The sequence below is a fragment of the Balearica regulorum genome, chromosome 9, assembly GCF_011004875.1.
Source record: "Balearica regulorum gibbericeps isolate bBalReg1 chromosome 9, bBalReg1.pri, whole genome shotgun sequence".
In the NCBI taxonomy this organism is placed as follows: Eukaryota; Metazoa; Chordata; class Aves; order Gruiformes; family Gruidae; genus Balearica; species Balearica regulorum.
In genome coordinates this window covers 11936301-11956960 of record NC_046192.1, presented here as the reverse complement: position 1 = coordinate 11956960, position 20660 = coordinate 11936301, and the positions used below count along the sequence as shown (strand labels likewise).

General features: G+C 38.9%; 1 long non-coding RNA gene across 3 annotated transcripts in view; it reads right to left on the bottom strand.

Moving 5' to 3' along the window:
• The window catches only part of LOC142602920 (uncharacterized), a 50437-nt gene extending 40752 nt beyond the window's left edge, over positions 1-9685 (bottom strand). The window contains exon 1 of one of the 3 annotated variants that reach the window (XR_012836772.1): positions 9395-9685. This is a non-coding gene — a long non-coding RNA (uncharacterized LOC142602920). The remainder of the gene's footprint in view (positions 1-9394) is intronic. The other 2 variants (XR_012836771.1, XR_012836770.1) reach the window with 2 other exon arrangements.
• Between the last annotated feature and the right edge of the window lie 10975 nt (positions 9686-20660).

Sequence of the window (20660 nt, the reverse complement as noted above, 5' to 3'; positions counted from 1 at the left end):
GCCTTATCCAGCCATAGTCACTCATGTATGATCTTGGGCAAGTCTTTCAATCATTCTTGTTGGTGTTAGCTGACATATTCAAAAAAAGCAAACAAACCAACCCACAGGAAAAAAACCAAACAATGCAGGTAAATGCAGGACCTCACAAAATTAAGCTGTTGCATCTGAATTGAGCTCTGAGCAGTTGTGACAAGCAAGGGGATTGAGAGTATTAATCAACCACACAGCTCCCACTAAGCTAATGGCAGTAGTTGTGCTCAGTTGCTTCAACATGCAGGCCTTCCCTCCCTGTGAAAGCCAACAGCAGATACTTTCCAGAAGAAAAAGGTCATTAGCAAAACCGGTTTACCCATTTTCTATTCAGTTACCACCATCCTCTCCTGTCTTGCTCAATACCCTTGACATCCATTGATACAAACCAAGTAGCAACTGGTACTAGATGATATTGCTTATAAGACAAAGTTATCATTTAAATTTTCATGCAAATTTTATTTAAGATAAATTTAAGTGACATGTTTCTGCATCTTGGAACACTATTTCTTGGTTATGCATTCAGAAGGCTGCGAGCAATATATAATGCTGTGTGTAAATGCTTTTTTATATATATATATATTGCAGTAAAGAGCTTTATTTCTGGACTTTATGGTGCTTGAAAAATCTAAATTTGACTTAGAAAAACTTGTCAGCCCCACAAACTAGATGAAAAAATGAGTGGGAGACAGCATTTTTCTAGTATGCTAGAAATCTGACATAATGTTTGTGGATTTTGTTTTTTAAAATTGTATTAAAGTGTGCCATTTCAACACTGGAATTAATGGCAACAATCCACCTAATCTGAGAAAGTGTGTATATTTAAGTAAAGACTAAAGCAAATTATACCAATTTAACTGAAGGTATGATTTTTACTAACTTCATTAAAGCTAATACAAGCCATGCTGTAGATACTTCCATTTTTGTTAAGGTTTTTGTTTAAACTATAGCTTGCAAATACGCCTAATCCTTTTGAGTAGCTGGAAAATGCTGAGTGTACAGAATACCCACAGAAGGACTTGGGCTGATCAGCTAAGTCAGCCTGAGGTAACGTTATGTAAAAAGGCCTAATAACTTTTTTTTTTTTTAAGAAAAAAACCCCCACAAGTTCATACATAAAATGATGGTTGAATTTAGAATTCCACAGTTAATGTTTTAAATGTCAAATGCTCTTTCTTCTGATCACACCCACCATTTTAATTCAAGAGCATGGCTGAAACAATCACATTTAAACACTGAGCAATACTCCTTTTTATAATTAACTGGCTCTTTTCAGCTGAAAATAATCCAGGTGGTTTATTGAGACTTTCTTTTTAGTGAAAGACCTTTGGGTTTTGGATCCATGTAAAAACAAAGCTAGTAACCACAGGATATAGTATATAGTAAACAAACCAAAACAAGTTCTCTTCTGACCCACCTAATTTATATCTTTTCATTACAAGAGTCTCTCAGGAACATAATTATTTTAAATAATGAGATATAATGAAGCTGGGAAAAGAATAGATGAGCTTTTTAATTTTTTTATCTAAAAAATTCTAGTAATTGTCATACTTTGAGGTGACCTCCTTCTGCTTACTACAAGCTTAATTAAGAAAGAAATCATAGAATGGTTTGGGTTGGAAGGGACCTTAAAGATCATCTAGTTCCAACCCCCCTGCTGCGGGTAGGGACACCCTCCACTAGACCACGTTGCCCAAAGCCTCATCCAACCTGGCCTTGAACACTTCCAGGGATGGGGCCTCCACAACCTCTCTGGGCAACCTGTTCCAGTGCCTCTCCACTCTCACAGTAAAGAATTTCTTCCTAATATCTAATCTAAATCAACCCTCCTTCAGCTTGAACCCATTACCCCTTGTCCTGTCACTACACTCCCTGATAAACAGTCCCTCACCAGCTTTCCTGGAGGCCCCTTCAGGTACTGGAAGGCCGCAAGGAGATCTCCCTGGAGCTGCCTTTTCTCCAGGCTGAACAATCCCAACTGTCTCAGCCTGTCCTCACAGGAGAGGTGCTCCAGCCCTCTGAACAGCTTTGTGGCCTCCTCTGGATTTGCTCCAAGTCTCTCCTGTACTGGGGCCCCCAGAGCTGGACACAGTACTCCAGGTGGGGTCTCACAAGAGTGGAGTAGAGGGGCAGGATCACCTCCCTCGACCTGCTGATCACGCCTCTTTTGATGCAGCCCAGGACAGGGTTGGCTTTCTGGGCTGCAAGCGCACACTGCTGGCTCATGTTGGGCTTCTCATCAATCAATACCCCCAAGTCCTTCTCCTCAGGGCTACTTTCAATCCATTCCTTGCTTGCCCAGCCTATAGTCATGCTTGGGATTGCTGCAGTTCAGTTACTCCAAGGCTGGGCATATGTTATGGCTGAAGGCATCTCCACCTTCAGCACTGGGAAATGGTGCTCTTGCAGCATTATCAATGAACAAGGAAGATGCTAAGGACCATTGCTCTGTTTACTGAGGTTTTGTTTTTTAAGATATGCCACTTCTTGAATTCTGACCTATGGCTAGAAATAATATGCCAATAAATCATTCATACACTCTGATTATCACACACCTACCCTTGCAAGCACGTTAATATCTCTAAACAATTTTCTGCTGGCAGGTGTTTGCATAACCAGCTCCTGCTACCATGAAACTTTCTGAAACTCTCATTCCTTGGACTTAACCAAGTTCCCAAATCAGATTATCTCTTTCCTATTTAGCTGTTTGAATTTAGTCTGGTGAGTGTTTTTAAGAGGCTGTGAGCAACTGTTCTCCCCTGGACCCAGGTATATTGTCAAAAAAATCCCCACAACCAATGTTACTCCCAGTTGTTCATTCCCCCTGCTAAGTATTACCATCCTTTTAAGTCACTCTAGAGCTGCTAACACAAGTACTCCCTATCTCCTTCAATTTAATTACCCGAGTTGGCATCCCTGGATACCAAAACCTAGCTGGTACTGACAGTTGAGGGAACGCTCAGAAAAGCAGTCCGGCAGTAACAACTGAAGGCGCTGTTTGTTGCAGCTGTTAGAGAGTGCATGTTCATTCTACATCTTTAATACTCCTACTTTGTCTGGCCTATCCCAAAGATGAGCCAAACCCAGAATGCTTTCTTTCTGCTTACATCTTTTTGACAGTACCCAAGAATCCAATATTTAGGATATCCACCTAAGTTGCAGGACACCAAAAATCCTTGCTCAAAATTGGGCAGAAGAAGCATCTGAGATCTAATTATCCAAATCCCAGGAGAAAGCCTCCTGCTTAGGAGCAATATGGAGCAAATTAATAACTTACTTTTTCCTTTCTTCAGTAAGAAAAGCAGGCTGACCTGGATCAGATTAGTATCTTTAGGAGGGTCATGATGATTCCAAGCAGATACAGGAACCTCCCAGTAGCCCAGACTTGCATTTTTTCTTAGTATTGGCTAGAATAAGTGGCAACCACTTAATCTTCTGACTTTCTAAATGCCATTCTTAAATACTCTTAACGCTCTCCAGGCATAGGCACTTTAGATATATTACCATGGGATAGTAGGATATAGCTATGTAAAATTTAAACCCAGTTGTAGATGTAAATCAAACCCATCTATGCAGTATATAGGAAACTTTTTCCAAGACAAAATTAGTCTTTAACATTGACTTGTTTTTAGCCTATTCTCATCATGCAGGCTGAATGAAACACAGACATTAACCCCTAGCACTATCTGGTTCTTGCCGCTTACGTGAAGCAGCAGTGCCACACCCGTAAGACTAGGGCAGTCAACAAGGAAAAAGCACTACATATCCATAGCTCTTCCCACTGAAATATTTTAGATCACATACAATTATTCTGGACAGCCACAAAAGTTAAAACGTTGACCAGAAAAAGTTAAGTCCACAAAATCAGTCTTCATATTTTTTTTTTTGTGAGTTTGTTAAATCTCTAATGTAACGTTAACAATTAGTAGGTTTGGTTGCACTAATGCAGGGATTAAATGGCTCTCCCAGAATTTCCCTAGGAAAACACCAGCTGAATCACAATCCATCACACAAGTTTCTAGCACATTCCCTTGTCTTTAGGCTGTATATATGAAAAACACTTCAGAGTATATGCAAATGTTATGACACTGTATCTCACGAGCACCTACTGTGAAAAAAATTAATCCTACTTTGAACAAACCTGCAAGAACTAGGATATGAGTTCATCCTTGTTCCTCAGGTCCTGACTGCAAATAATGCCCTGGGACCAAGGCACCTTTCTATTTGCATATCCTACATCGCATGGGGAATAACTAGCCAGCAAGTACAGGCACAGTTTTTAAAATAGTATGTGTCTGTTGGCACTTCTTAAATGATCTGGCAATAGATCAATCCCATGGCAATGAGTTAATGCTGACGTACACATCAACCAACATTAGGAGCCACTGCAACATGCAGTGTGTGATAAAAAAGGCAGGTCCATCCATCCCCCCGTTATAGTAGCACTTTTTAATTTATATTCTACATGGAAGTAAGTTGTAGAGACATTTCCTTTTTATGTTTAAAATGCAGAAACCGCTTGAAAGTCTATTAACTTTAATTTTAAATAAGGTTGTTTGGTTGGGGTTGTTTGGGGGTTTTTACACATTTTTTTTTGTTGTTGAAGAACGAGGCCAGTCATGGACAAAGCTATTTTATGACCTCTCAATGCTGAACTCAAAGGCAGGTTTGTAAAGATAGTGGGTGAGAAGAAAAGCACTGACAAATCCAATGTACGAGGATGCTAACTATATGGGATTTGAAGTTTTAATTAATTTTTTAATCCACTTGTCTTACACTCCCTCTCCCCCAACAAATGTATTGGCATAAAGTGTCACACACACACTTTGGCAGAATTTTTTTTTCCCTTGTGCTAAATTCCTGTGTCTTTGGGGAAGTTCAAGTTACCTGTTCATCTTTTAAACAATTTGCTGTGTATTTTTGAATTCTCCATAGATTTCTTTCTTTCCAAATACCTTTAAATTATAAACTAAAGTTTTATTTTTGCAGAAAGACTGCTATTAAGCTATGCTGATTTTTTGTCCTGATCAAATAGTGTTAATTTCTACTACCACATTGTACATGGCTAGGAGTAGTGTAAAAAAAGAATGTGGTAGTATTATATGTGCTTTAAACACTGACAAAGAGATAAATAAAAATGCATATACAAAGTTTTACTTTCCTAATAGGAACACTGGCATTAGCAAATAGTATATTTGAACCAATAGGAAATATTACTTTGTAGTAGCAAACACTTTGTAAATAAAAACTTGTTATTTTTTTAATGGAAATTTTATAGAAGAAGCTATTTCTGTATACTCAATTGATCCCATGTTTACTGAAAATGCTGCAAGTGGGAATTGTACATTGCAAAATGGGGGTGGGGAGCAGACAAGTCTGACTGAAGTGAAAACTATGTACGCTTTGGAGAAAAACATCTGGTTGTCTGTGAACAGGAACATGAAGCTTAACTGTAGAAGTGAATAAAAGAATTTCAAGGTAACGGAATTGGGCTTGTTTTTAAGAAAAACGTGGAAAAAAGGTTGCTCAGGGTTAATACTGACAGTACATATATCTCATTTAAAAAAAAATAAGTACTACTTTATGATTTAACATCCAGGAAATAGAGCATCTGTTGGAGCTTTGAAAATAAATTTTAAAAAATCTAGCAATTGCAGCCTCACTGGTTACTTTACCATTCAGAGAAACTTAATATGTCATTATCCAGGGAAAGATGCTGAACTTCTGAAATTGTTACATTTTGACTCACAGAACCTTTAGGACTATTTCTGTCCCTATGTCATCAAGACATGCACCCAGTCTATCCCTAAGAGAAGGCCTCAGAAACAACTAATCAATTTCCACATCAACTTGAATGCACATTTCACACAGGCTTTTTCATTCTGTTTTATTAAAAGCATTAGGTCTTTCTGTTTAACAGTCAAGTCTGTGAGGAAGGAATTCCCAGTGTTGCCCTCAGCACGCTGTATTCCAGTACTCTGTGTGCTACCCTTGTGTCTCGTGCTAAATCCTGTCCTGTGGACACCCTTCAAACATCAGTAGGCTCTGAACATGTAGCCTTCCAACCCCCTTCCCTGTATTTGTTAGCAAGAAATCAAATGGTAAGAATTTAGGGAGCATGAAATACAGTCCCTCTTCATCATCTGTGTTGGTTTTCCAACTCCACCAAATAAAAAACACCAAGTAATTTCACAGTGCTTGTTTTTCCCCATGTGCACAGAAGACTCATGACTCTATATTTTAATCGCAAACCAGCTGAAAGGTTAAAAGCCAATAGGAAAAGACTTTGCAAAACTGTAAATTCATTCTTGTGTAATAAATATATTTGGGAATGCATTTTCTTGGATAGATTTGACAGACTCCAGTTAGCCCCAAATAACTACCTAAACCATCTTGTCATGCCATCTCTATGGGCAAGAAACACAATTGAGGAAATAAGAGGGTATAGTCTTTATCTCCATAATAAAGATACTGCTTATTTAAAAAAAGAAAAAAGAAGAAAAAAGTCTAAAAATCTGTACCGCCTTTTGTGTCAGTGCTACATGAGCTGCTACCAGAAGGATTCTGGAACATTAAACTAATGGTGAAGCTGGCTGGAATTTACTCTCTAAATAATTTAAAAGGGCAGGTTTTTGTTGAAGCTGTCTTTCTCTGTGCCCCGTTTCCACCTGGGGATCTACCCCCTAAGAACCCAACATAGAGACTGAGAAAAATATTAAAGCATAAAGGCCCTTTTACACTTTTTCTTCTAAGAAAGAATTACTCAGCATGGTTCTCTAAGAATGAGGAAGCCTGCGAATAACTTGGTCTGAAATTACAGATACTAGTTTAGAAGTTCTTAGTCCAATAAAATAGCATTGTACAAACTGTTTTGTATTTTTCTTCACATAGATCTGTATGTTTTCTAAAAAAATAGGAATCAAGCAATGGTAACTGCTACAGCATTAAGGTGCTCTGTGCTTACAATAACAACAGAAACATTAAGACAAGAAATCCGTTGCTTGGTTAAAAAAGTAGTCTTTAAAATTGTATTTTGCTGAATTACACACATTCTGTTAGAAAGCAAAAAGATTTCAAAACATTCAGGGAAACTAGAAGAAGAAAACCATCAAATCTGTGTAGGTTTATTATTCATTAAACTTTGTCTCAATCCCAAGTGTAGGATAGGAGATAAAATTGAACAATACTTCATTGTAGAAGTCCACTGTCACGAGTAATGTCCCTGACTGCGTGTGATTCGTGTAGGTTGCTCCCGAACACAGTTCAGCTTTACTGCAGTGGGCCTGTCTTTCATCTGCCTGAAGAACAACGCATCTTTGCTCTTGGGGTCCTACTTAATATCGAATTCCTATTCCATTGCTCTTACTGGAGATCATTTAAAAGGCTCAAAACCCTAATGTCACTGGGATTGTCTCCTTGCTGAAACCCCTGTTCAAGGGTAACAAAAACACAAGAAACTGTTCCTGTCTATTTCACAGGATAAACAGTACTTTTCATCTGTCACAATGGTTAAAACAAGTCTGTCATAATGAAAAAAACCCACAAGATTGAAGGATTTGTGTTCTTGCCTATTGGTTCTTACAGCTGCCACCCAGACAATGGCTTGATTTTGTTACATTTTGAGAATCCCTCACCAGTCATTCAGAGAGCTCACAGACCCACAAACTGGAACTGAAAACCATTGTCTCATGCATAGCCGAGTAGGAAGTGATGTAAAAGCCTACAACAATGAGATGACATCAAAAGAAAGAAGTACTGACAAACAGAAGGGTTCATGTTCTTCCAGCATAAGGCAGCAAACAGAGTTACAAAATGGCAAAGTTATCTATGCAGTGTTGGTTTAGAATACATGAAACCAATACTCCTTTGGTTCAAATGACCTGTGCTAACCCAAGTTTTCATCATCTTGACATTAAAGTCCAGGTTATGCAGCAATGACAATACACAAATATTACATTTAATTTATCTATCACCATTAACGGAACATTATTTTACAAAATTAAATAACAAAAATACCATATTATGTAAAAAGCAGCAGCCTACATTTTTACAGCAGCTGCCGGCATAAACAAGAGAGTTATTTTTAATAAATAAGCATCACAAGGACGTACGTTTCTTGGCACATTCAGAAGTTTAAAAAACATTTCAAATGAGTAAACCACACAGATGATGGGAAAACGTCCTAGCATTTACCCACGTACAACTTAAGCCTCCGGCTTTCCAGAAAGAAATTAAACAGTATTCAGAGTTCTTGGTAACAGGACTAGGTTGAGGGCATAGACAAGAACAAGTTACTGCAAGGTAAGGAAGGGTGTGAACTCACCACAGATAGTTCACACACTGTAATTGCCCATGTTTCACTCCACAGAAAGCTTCTCTGTGGTAAAGGTAAAATTTTATTGGGGGGGGGGGGGAGAAAAATGGCGCTTCCACAGTTGCAGGTGTGCTTTAAGGCCACACCTTAGTTAAGCATCAGAAAAAAAGAGGTGTTTGTGTGTTCATGTACTTTGTTAAGAGACAGTTCTTGGGCTACCTTTGCGGAACGGCAACTCATGACCAGACCAGCCACGCTATTCTCCTTTACCACAAAAGGTATGTCCCTCTCTTTAGGATATACCCTGTATTTGCCAGGTTTCCATATTTGCTTCTGTTTCAGTGATGCAGGAATACATGCTCACCAGCTCAGTTTGCTCTTAAACAGCAAGAGGATGGACCGAGCGTTTGTGCACCTTGGGAAATGCCAGCTCACAGGCAGAGCTTCTCTCCTCACAGAGCAAGGCCCAGCCCAGCACTCCGGGCAACTTTCTGTGACAATAAACACAAAGGCACAACAGGCTGTTGACCTAAGGAAGGCAGGACAGCCACATCATACACAGTGCAATGTAGTGCCACCTACCACTGTCTCAACAATTCCAAAGTTGTTTTTGCACTCATTTCCAAAAGCAAAGTCACATTTTGAGTTTTCACACCTGTGGTATCACCTAGCTATACTTATTTTGCGCATCTTCCCCCACACCTGCAGAGAATAAGGTCGAAAGACACCACACCGTCTGAAACCACCGACTGATCACCTTCTCTTTACAGCTCTACCAGATACACACAGGCTTTGACCGCCTCGGGCTCTCCATGTGACTGAGGTCATTCTCCGAGCCCAGGCGTGCCGACGGAGGCGGCATTTAGCTCCATTACCGCGGGGGGTGCAGCCGCCCCCCCAAACGCGGCTCTGTGGTCGCTTCGCCGCTGCCCTCCCGCCCTTTCTGAGTCGACGGCCCGGCGCTGTCCCTTTTCCCTTCGCCCTCGCCTCGGGACCAGCTCTCCGCCTGCCCGCCGCGGCTCTCTCCCCCCCCCCACCGTCCCCCATTACCTGCGCTTCCTCAATCCTTCCCGCGGTGAGGCGGCGGCGGGCCGACGGGCAGCTCTGGAGAGCCGTGCGCCCCCTCCCTCAACGGATAACGGTCGCTGCGCGCGCCAGCACCGCCCTCCAACCGCCTTGGCCTGGGCGGCGGCCGCCCCCCGCGAGCCCGCAGGTGTGCGGCGGTGGGAGCAGCGGGCCCGGCGGCCCAGCGGCAGGGGCACGGGCACGCAACGGGCTGTTAATGTGTATTTTTTACAGTTTTTGAAGTCCAATTTAATTTCTATTACAAATCAACACAAATGAGTAGCGGGGGAGGCTCTCGTTCTGTCAACCCTGGTGAGCTTGTCGGGGGGAGCACCAGCGCTGCCACCGCTGTGCACAACGCTGACTTTTGCAGCAAAACAAAAAACAGTCTTAATTGCACAGAACCGTCCCTACATAAGATTTCAATACATTCGGAACCAGAAGGCAAACAAAAGTTAAATTAACCTTTTTATAGACATTCTTGATTTTTTAAGAGTTTGCAATTAGCAAAGCCTGACTCTTCACCTAACTGGACCTCTTAAAATCACTAGCTCGTGGCAGCCTGCAATAAAAGACTCCGGTTACAGGGTGATGTGTTACAAGTCTGGAAGATGAACTGACACACGTGTCTCGGTGGGGTGATTTGGGCTGGTACTGAGCGGGGAGGAGGAGGAGAGCCCCTTCCTCGCCCTCCTGCTCCTGCCTGCAGCACGGCTCATCAGCCGCACTGAAGTCCTGACACGTTCAGACAGCATGGCCTGGCTGCCATGAGCCACACTCAAAACAAGCCCCATCACAAGCCTCCATTAGAATTATTATAGGACTTTTATAGGAAATTCCAGAGACTGAAGCATGCTGTATGTCAGCAGTGCTCAGCTGCTAGATTTGGAGGCTCTATTTTTATTTAAAAATAATTAAGGATAATTAAGAATAACGGCCAAAACCCAACAGTTTCTGATAGATGCTTTAACCCATTCTCCTCTTGAAACCTTCCACAGCAGTGCCTGGGACTTCTCCAACGGTGAGTCCTTGACTGGATTTATGAAATTCAGAGAGCCACTCCCATAGAAAGTGGCCTCTCACCATGAGGAACAAAAATTATAACTTCAAATTTCTGAACATACAATCAGAGTAATACGGAATAATCATGACAGGGAGAATACATTCCTACGAAGTGTGTGAAATCCATATTGTATAAGTGATTCAACTAAACACTTAGATCTGATGAGGCAAACATCTGAAAGTGAAAAACTTTAACTTTTAAATACTGTGGAAAGTTAAAAAACACAAACAGCTCTGGAGAATCTGCAGACAAAAACTTGGAAAGATGGAAAAAGATCCAGTGCTTGCACAACACCCTTTGCGGGAGACTTTTTTTTAATTATAATCATCTTAACACTAAAGATAATATTTTCACATTACCATAACAAAGTAATTAAGTATTATTAATAGTAAATTAATCAAATTGTAGAAGAAGCTGGTATACCTATTGCTAATAACTTTGTATGAGACGTAAATCGTTTGCAGTCAGGCTAGCCATTCTGATGTAAGCCCAGGGAAAGCCCTGGATTTTTATTGTTATTATTACTTTCAAACCTTCTCACCTTTGACATTTTCTCATCATCTCATTAGCATGACTAAAGCCAAGTTGGAAGCGTTCTAGGCTTACAAGCTCTATTCATGTTCTGCCAAGTTCCTACCTCGGTTTTCTGACATCAGTCAATATATTAGGACTATTAAATTAAGATTGAATATAGTAAATTTATTCAGTCTGGGGTCCGTTGCCGAATGACTGAGTCAAGCTATATCAGAGCATTTATCAGATTAGTATTTGTTGGCCCCTGAGCAGCAAATGAGGGACAGAAGCTTTTCCACTGGCAGACCTGATCAGGTTTGTACACTAACTGAGGCCCCTTCCTGCCTGTGTAACTATATGATTGTGTGTGTTGCTGAGATGATTGGTATTGAGCCATCTATTTATCTATTTAAATATAGGAAATGTGTGGTTGGCATGGTAACAAATGGGTATATCACCAGAGACACAACAATTCTGGGAAATAAAGCAGTACTAGTTGCCGAAGATTTTTAATAAATAACTGCAGAGTCCAAAGAACTCTTGCCAGACTCAGAGACAGGTCTCATTAGTTCATTTCATAGAGGAGTACCCCTATTTCAAACCTTTGGGAAAATGTATCCATTAAATGGTATATTATATGAGTAATAAACCATTCACAGTTAAATATACTGCACTAAAAGATAATTACAGCCAAATATACCCCACTCTGATTGCTAATGGATATAATCCCTCGAACTGAGAGGTTTTTTCATTTCTATTCAACTAGTTAGGCTTGTGTTAGAAAAAGATGATATGAAAATATGAGTAGCAAGAAAAAAAAAAATACAGAAGACTGCCCTCACCAGTGGTTAGACTCTTAAAAGACAAAACCTGAAGGTAAATGGCCCATGGGCTGTTCTTAATGCTGCCCAATGGCAGTGAAGAGGTACAAGGGCATGGAAACAGAGTGGGCCAATAGACACTGCTAACCGAGTGAGTCTGGTTTCATGGGTACAGGATGTACACACAACAGAAAAAAAATTCACACTGACAAGCTTTTGAAGGTGATACTATGTATTTCCAGAATTAGTTTTTTTTCCTGTCCCATTTACACATTTTTGTAACTCTGTAACGAATGTAAAATACTATATAAATTAGATGGCTAGGCATGCATTCCCCCTCTGTGCTGAAGCTGTAAAACAGTGCTTCAAAAGAGGGAAAACACAAGCACTATAGTCTGCTCAGCGCTCCGCAGGGCACATTAGTGTTAAACTGAACAGCAATGGCTGCTCCTGCATGCAGAAACTGCAAAGACTTCTGCACTTATCTCCACAAACTCCCATTGGTCAACACTAATGACCAGCAACTGTTCAGTCAGTGGAAGAGCTATTATAGATTCTTAGCTTTACATGATTTTCACCGTGCTGTGTATGTTTGTTCTTATGAGGAGCTTGGTAAGCAGGAAAATATAGAATACATCTTTTGCTATCCAGAACGAGTTAAAGACCCTTGTGCCTGAGCTCCCTGCAGACAAGAACAATGTGAAACCTCTGACAAGCCAGGCAGGTGACTCTGGCTCAGCAGATAGCAGGAACATGAACTCAAGGGGCAAAGACATCTCATGATTCCAACAGCCATTCATGTCCTAGGGAGATTTCAGAGAGAGTTCTCTTGTCATGTTTTAAGTCATGGCTGCATTTCTGTTTGTCAGAGTGCATTTGCTCTTGCACTGCTGAATTTTTATATGCAAGTCAGCCTACAGCAGTTTCCAGTAATGGCATCTTATGCAATTTTTGACCTACTTTAACGCACCGGGGCACTTGGAAACACGAGATCCACTGCAGCAGCTTTCTGCTTGACTGTGTTACACTGCAGCAGGAAGCAAGTCTTTGGACAAATACACTGATCCACTAAAATACGGGTGAAAAAGGAAAACAGACTTTAATTTTCAAGGTTTTTGTCATACGATTAGGAGCATCCGAATCAATCATCATACCTATTATTTTCAGCTAGAGACTGTACATATTATTTCAAAAAGATCAAATGGTCAAAAATCAGTAAGCTGCTACATACACACAGACCTTTGTGCTCTTTCTCAACCTCTCTAGACAGGAGTTTTCTGAAGATCACCACTTAACATCTGAAATTAAGGCTTGTGTGTGTTCTGATAAAACACTACAGGGTTAGCGATACATAGATCTTTTCTTTTGCGCCCCTTCCCCGCCCCGGTTATTTTGGAGAAGCAAGCTGTGTTCTTCTAGACATCCTCTTGAACTCTAGCAATAAGCAGAAGGTCTCTGAGGAACTAAAAGTCTTATCAAAGATCCTCTTTGATACTCTTCTATTACCCATTCCACTATCTAATGTGAACAGCTGGGAAGCTAAACACCACTACTAAAGGAAAGATAGCAAATAGAAGTATTCTCACTATTAATCAGAGCTAATATTTGAACAGGAAGGGAAGTAGCAAGAAAAAATTGGGATAACTATCCCTTCATCTTCCTTCTTCCACATGAGAAACACATTCCACAGTGTGTACATTTCAAATTCATAATCCAATTAAGGTGTCTGACCACAGTTGTTTGAGTGGGCCCACAAACACTTGTCACTGCAAACTACGTCAAAGTTCAAGATCTACAGAGCACTTTTTTCCAGAACAATCCTGAAAAGGTTTTTTTTTTTGGTCCTCCTCCAGTTCTGTTATTAAGACATCACGAAAGTTTTAAGCATGGCTGAAGCAAACACAATACACACCGTCATCTGACTTGTATACCAGTACGTGTGTATTCTGTGTCAGTGCTCATAACAACTCCCTATTCTGACCTAGAGGTTTTATCGCCTCCCATATCTTCTTTGGTCAGTCTACATCCTGCATTAATGGAATAATGATCTATCATCTTAAAAATCTATAAAGACTTAGATATGATTTTGACATTAAAATCTCATGTACTTGATACCATACGATCTTGATAACTGGTTACTAATTTAACCCTATAGCACTTTTCCCATGCAGACAAAATAATTAAGTCCAAATGGCATCCAGTATTATTCACCAACAGCTATTTTACCCTGTTTCTTTAATACATAGTTATCACTCCTGCCCTGCCATTCCAGTATAATCTGTACCTTACTACTACAGTGCCCCCAATGATCTTTCTTTTACTATTTTTGTGAAATGTCTCATCATTAAGTGAGACCATTACTACTACAGGTAAACCCTTAAAACTACAAGCATTTTGGTATACTCTTGATTTGGGGTCAATTACTTCTCTGTCACATTAAAGGGGTTTTATGTAATGAGCCTTGTTTTTCACTGTGTTCTGGTTTTGTATCCTTTCAGATAATAAATAAAATTAAGAGGCGTTTCAGACTTCATCTGCAGGTTAATGCATCACTTTGAACCTCAGTGAAACCTATCTATGCCTATCAGCTTCACGCTCATCTTTCATGTGGAAATTGTTTAAGTGATAGAAGTCTAGATCTGTTCTGTTCTAGTTAGAATTTACACTGGGAAAATATATTCCTTTTGTCCTGTAAATTGTCCCCAGTTTTCCTAAATTTAATCTCTTTTTTCCTATATAATTTTCTAAACTATGTGGTACATTACACAAAAAGGGGCTAATATTTGATCAAATAGCTCTCAAAAAAAAGCCCCCAAAGAACAAAAAAAAACCCCAAACCAGATTATATTTTACCTCTTTTGATGTTTCTCCTATCCATAATGCTGTTGGTTTGCATATAATTCATTTCAGGCCTTCCCAACAATCTCTTAAGTTTCAAGAAGCTTCCTTATACCCAGGAGGGAAGTTACTATACAATCCACAGAAGCATTACAAACCTTCCCTGTCCCATGCTTGACACCCACCCAGTTCCCAACCAGTCCACATTATATCCTCCTTTTCTTAACAGCTATTGTGTTACCTTTGGGGAAAAAAGTTTCCTCGATCCATAAGCATACAGAGCTATCAGTCTAGATGGAGGGAACTACCTATAGGAACATTTCCTCTCTTTCAAAACTTACATCCTCCTGCCAGACCACTTCCTCTCTCTTCCATAGCACAAGGGTTCTAAGTCTGAAGATGAGACTGCACTACAATGAACCTGCAGGTCTTGTCAACACGACCACAAACTCCTCCAGTTCAAACTGTATGGCTGGCTTCAGGAGGTAGTACTTCCTCTTGGCATGCAATATGTACATCCATGCACCATCCACTGAAAGGACATATATATAAAACATCAAGTGAACTAAGATGGTCCCAATCACCTGGAGAAATCTAGGTGATTAAGCTTTACTTTTTCAGAGGTAGATTTATTTTCTCTTGTTTTCTTACAAAGTCAAGAATCAGATCCAGACCAAGAATCCCATTTCACTCTATTTAGCACCTAAATGTCTCCCTATGTTATTGGCTTAGTATGCTGGGCTTTAGTCACTTGAAACACTGAGGGTGGAGGACCAGGGGAAAAGTCTCAGAAAGCTCCTAACTTTACACCTGTGGCTACAGTTGGCCTTAAGTGAATAGCTCAATGAATTATTGAGCAGTTTGCTTAGGGATTCAGTAGGGAAACAAGGACAAAATAATGAGCTGCTACTATACCTGCCACCTCAAAAGAAGGCAGAGCCACTCATGCAACCTTTCTTAAGAGTAGATTAAGATTTATAACATATGTTGATTTGTTTTAAACTAACATTTAAACCAATCAAGCTGAAATTTACTACCACTTGTAAGAAGTGTTTAAATTAAGCAATTTCTAGCCCCAAACTTAGAGAAAAATTTACAGAATTACTGATGCTATGCTAATTCTGTGCTAACCTCTCCTTAAACTTAAAAGGCAAAAGGTGCAGAAAGAAGTCAGGAGTTGACCAAAACCCATTCCTTACACTAAAACTCACCCCAGCTCTGATGCATTATGCTTTTTCTCATTCACAATACCACTTAAAATGTTCAGGCAACTTGGTTCTAAGTAATAGCCTTTAAAATATTTAAAGTGTTAAGCAAGTGCATCATGTTGCATTTGTAATTAGGAGTGAACTGGAAGTTTCTGGAGTTAGGATCTACAGCCATAGCAGGTTTACGAGAGATCTTGTTAGGGACAATAAAACCTGGAGGAGTTATCACTGTAGGGGCTCTCGTGCCAGAAAAACAGAAACAGCATTAACATGCTCACAAGTCACAAAATATTTGGGTACTAGAAGGAACATTTTTATTCCATACAACTGTAAAGCAAATTTAAAAGATTATAATCCTAACACATAATATCGAGAGCTAAGTATACTTTCTAAAATAAAATATGGGAATACATTTTTGGTTTCAAATACATTGATACCTATCAGCCCTTTTAAGGAATTATTGCCAAATCCAGATTAAACTCTTAGCAATTCCTTTCAGTTAATGCAAAATCAAAATGAGGCACTGCTTCCACAGCTACATGCAATACTCACAGTTCAGAGTTGCATCACATTAAAAGATTTAAGTACATGCTAGTGAACATAACTTTGAAATTTCCTTTATTGGCTTCTTTAGGTGCTTGCCTGAGATTTAAAGAGACAAAAAAAGTCTTACTTTTAGACATGAATTATTAGAGCTATTTGATCCAAACAAACTACATAGTGACATGCAAGCTTCTGATAACCCTCATGTTGTACTGATTTTATATTAAGAATCACAGTCACCAAATTAACGGACTTCAAACTGCAATAACCTGAATTTTCAGCTTAGCTTTTCTCTGATTTTCTTCCCTCCCATTTAGACAGGAAGGAAAACTGTGGAAAGTATCCTATAGAGGAAGTCACTCTGATCTTTTGTATTAAAATGTTTCTTCTAACAAGACAATGACAGTTACTCTATGTATTTTAACTGAAGGGCAACTAAGACTACTGTAAAATCAAGCCTCTATGATGGAATATTTGTCTGCAGCAACAGTGACTTCTAAGGTAAAAGAAGAGTCACAATTTTGGTGTGTAGCCCAACACCTGTAACCAAACAAGCATCAGGGCAGATTAATGATGTGAAACAGCTGAGGTTAAAACTTACTTCAACTATTCCCCACCCCAGCTTAGCTAATACAAGTAAAGCTTCCAATACAGAAGGGATATTCTTCAAAAGTAAACTGGAAGGAAATTCCACATATATTCTTTATTCTTACCTGAAAGAAAAAAATAAATACCTAATCAGAAAAACAACTCAGTATTGATGTAGAGAGCGGGCTGAACCAAATAAAATATACTCCCAGTGTACAGCATGGGTAGAAAACACAACGGCCTCAGACCATTTCCAAGTTTGCAACAGCTTGTAGCAAAGGGAGACCAGAGTTCTGCCTGTTGTAGGTGAAGTTTCTTCTACTCTCAGGTACAGAGCTACATCTGACCTACAGGCGAAACTGAAGAGTTGTTTCTGAACACATTTATGCCTTGAATATTCTATTAATACAATGCCAAAAAATCATCTAAATTAAAGATTTTTCAGGGTAGATGGTATTAACAGAATGATTTCTTCTATAAGAGAAAACGTACTAGTTTTCAGGTATACTGACTACAAACATATTAACATAAATTCATTAAAAAGCTTCAGTAATTTGACAGTAGATTTAGCATGAATGCCGACATGTTTTAACAAAGTGCCTAACTAGCAAGAAGATAAATGTTTCACTAGCAGGGAAATCAAAGCTCTGAATAATAGCAAAAAGATAAGGATTGAAGCTTCAAGCATTCCGAGGTTTGGAAATCCACACTCACAGTTGCCCACATACTCTTACTATCTATATCTAGTATTTTTCAGTTCAGCCTTAGAGTATACAATTAAGACATTTTTCTCCATTGCAGGAGACCAAAGTGTACTCTCTGAATGTTTAAGTATGCAAAACTTCACGTTCAGCTTCATGCTCTATTTGCCTCATATCCAAAAGTTATGATGAATAAGCTTCACAGAGAGGTAGAAAAAAATCCTGAAATAGGGAAAATCCAGGTTCAGTGCCAGGTTCCCTGAGAACATTACATTTAAAACATTGTAGGAAATCAGTCAGCAGAGTTTGGTGCAGAGAAATGTATTTTTCCTTTCCAAATCGCCTACTGAGAGAGAGACAGGGGATTAAAAAAACCCCAAACAACAAAACCACACCCCCAACTCTTATCTTTGTCTCTATACAGATGCACAACTTCTTTAGTCTACAACTCTTCCTTCTACTCTGCATTTGCATCCATTTTTTTTCTTTTTCTCTCTACTGCTTGGGAACTACTAAAGACATTTCAGTACAAAAGGAAAGGGTGTCCTCTTTTTCATTACCAGTGCCCCAGAAGCAATTGCCAGTGGGTGCTAAATGTCATCGGTCCTGGCAGAATCATCTTATCTACTACACGATCAGCAAAAATAAAACCTTCAGCTAGTTTTGTCTTTTAACCATCTTCTCTTCAGCTTTCCTTTTAACCCTCTGTGTGTGTGTGTGTGTATGTTCATGTGTGGGGTGGCAGGGGGAGTGGGGCATGGCAAAGAGAAGAAGGTACCTCAACTGAATTGGATATAAGTAGGTTTTCATGTTGGTATGAAACAGCATCTGCAACAACTGCCAATTTCACAATGTTTAGAAGTTCTTGTTTCAGACTCAAAGGCACTAAAAGGTACCCACTAAGACAAATATTTACCAGCATAAAAGTTAAACATTCAAAATTTCTATAACAAGTTATCAAATTTAAATCTTTAATCATAATTTAAAATTAAGTCCAAGGAAATGTTACTGTAAATTTCACATGAAGAAAATTAGTAATTTTATCATGTCCTAATTGTCAATACACCTGTTTATAAATAACTGCTAGATCATTTACTCAAATTCTTAAGACACAGAGATAAAAATGAGATAGTTGTTTAATTAAATAGTTTAACACTAGACTTATTACCTACATACATTTTACATGCTAATTTTGATAGCTGAACCCTTTCAAAAGGGGCTTTTTCCTCCCCTCCCCCCAACTGATAATCCTTATGTGATTAAATTAAAAAAAAACACTTCTACAAAATCTAGGGAGAACAGGAGTTTATTGAGTTCTACCTGTCTGAAAAGTGCTGGTGAAGAGTTGGCATTTCATGCTTTGTCTATATAGCTAAGTCGAAAGAGAAATTGTTGCAAAAATCAGTTCATTTGAAAACTGAGTGTTTCTCCAGAACTTCTTACCATTCCTAAGTGAACACAAATGTGAGAATTTTTTACATGAAGCTAGTTCTTTTCATTTTCAGATGCAATGTCTACACTTTAAGTTCCCTCTGGACTATTAAAATACTTTCAGGCAGTATGAATATACAGAGAAGCAATTAGTCATATCTTCAAGAACTCAGGTATCCCAGCTCTAAAAGTGCATGATTTAAAACATTAGTAATGGAATATTTTGAAAGAACATTCTTATTCAGTATTAATGCATGCTATTATTACAAAAGTACCCATTGCATATTGTAAGGAACAACAATTTTTCTTCAGTAGACAACCAAAAGGCATGCTGAATGGTATCAGATCAGTATAAATCTATTTTTAACGAAGTTCAACACACTGTTCAAGTCCCATTAAGAGCAGCTTCCTCCAACTGTGCACCAGTGTAAGCTTGCACAGGTGTTAAAGTTTTGCACTAATGTTGCTTAGACTGGCCTCAAACATTTTCAAAGCAGGGCATTAAGACTGGATCTTGAATTTTAGTAATCATTCATTTAATTTGTTTAAATAAAATAGTAAAAGCCACTATAAAATTAGGCATAAAAGCATGTTGAGTAACAAATTTAGGCCTAACTAGCAGAACATACAGGTATTTACACCAATGTTGATTTGCTGTGGTCTTTAATATTGAGAAGACATCAGAATGTGGACCACGTGTTCAAAAAAACCCCAAACCCAAACACACACACACACTCTGGGGAAGAGTAATATAAATCCCATGTCAGCATGACTGTCAAGGTTATAACCCAATATAATGGGTCAACTTGGTTTAATGTGAGGAGCAGTCACAAATAAACTGGTCTATTTGCAGTCATTTTAGCAACTGGCTTAATAAAAATATTTAAGTTAAACTGCAAGTAATTCACTCCAAGTCAATAGGATATTTCCATAAAGCAGTTGATGACATCAATTTTCTAAATGAATGATGAGGAAATACACAGAAAATCCAAGATGAAAGAGCAGATGAAGACATGAAGCATGTTAAAATGATGCAACGAAACAGAGTATATAAATTAAACAGGAATGTTTAATCAAGACAATCCTTTTTTTCTTTTTTTTTTTTTTTTTCAACAGAGGTTGTTCAGGCAATTTTTTAATTGGAAAATGAAAGCCTATTCCCACGATAGTGAGGCCGTTTCTTTCAAGCAACTCTGTTGTACGACTGTTAACAGGACCCTAAACAATTTAAATTGTTTTATATTGATATTTCTGAACTAAAAAGTTTTAAAATATTGTATAGATTTTATTTGTGCTCCACATATCGCAAGCAATTAACAACACGAAGAAAGATTCAATTCCTCAGCTAGAATACCAAACTCTATACCAAGTATTACATGTACACAATACTTGCACAGTGACAAGCACAAGAAAGTACTAGTTGAGCACTTACTTTCAGAAATCCATACCAACTCTTAAATGCTATTTCAATTCTCCCATGCCACTCAGTCTACAATTTAAGGCATCTCCATACAGACAGCCATCCATCCATCCACCCACCCACTC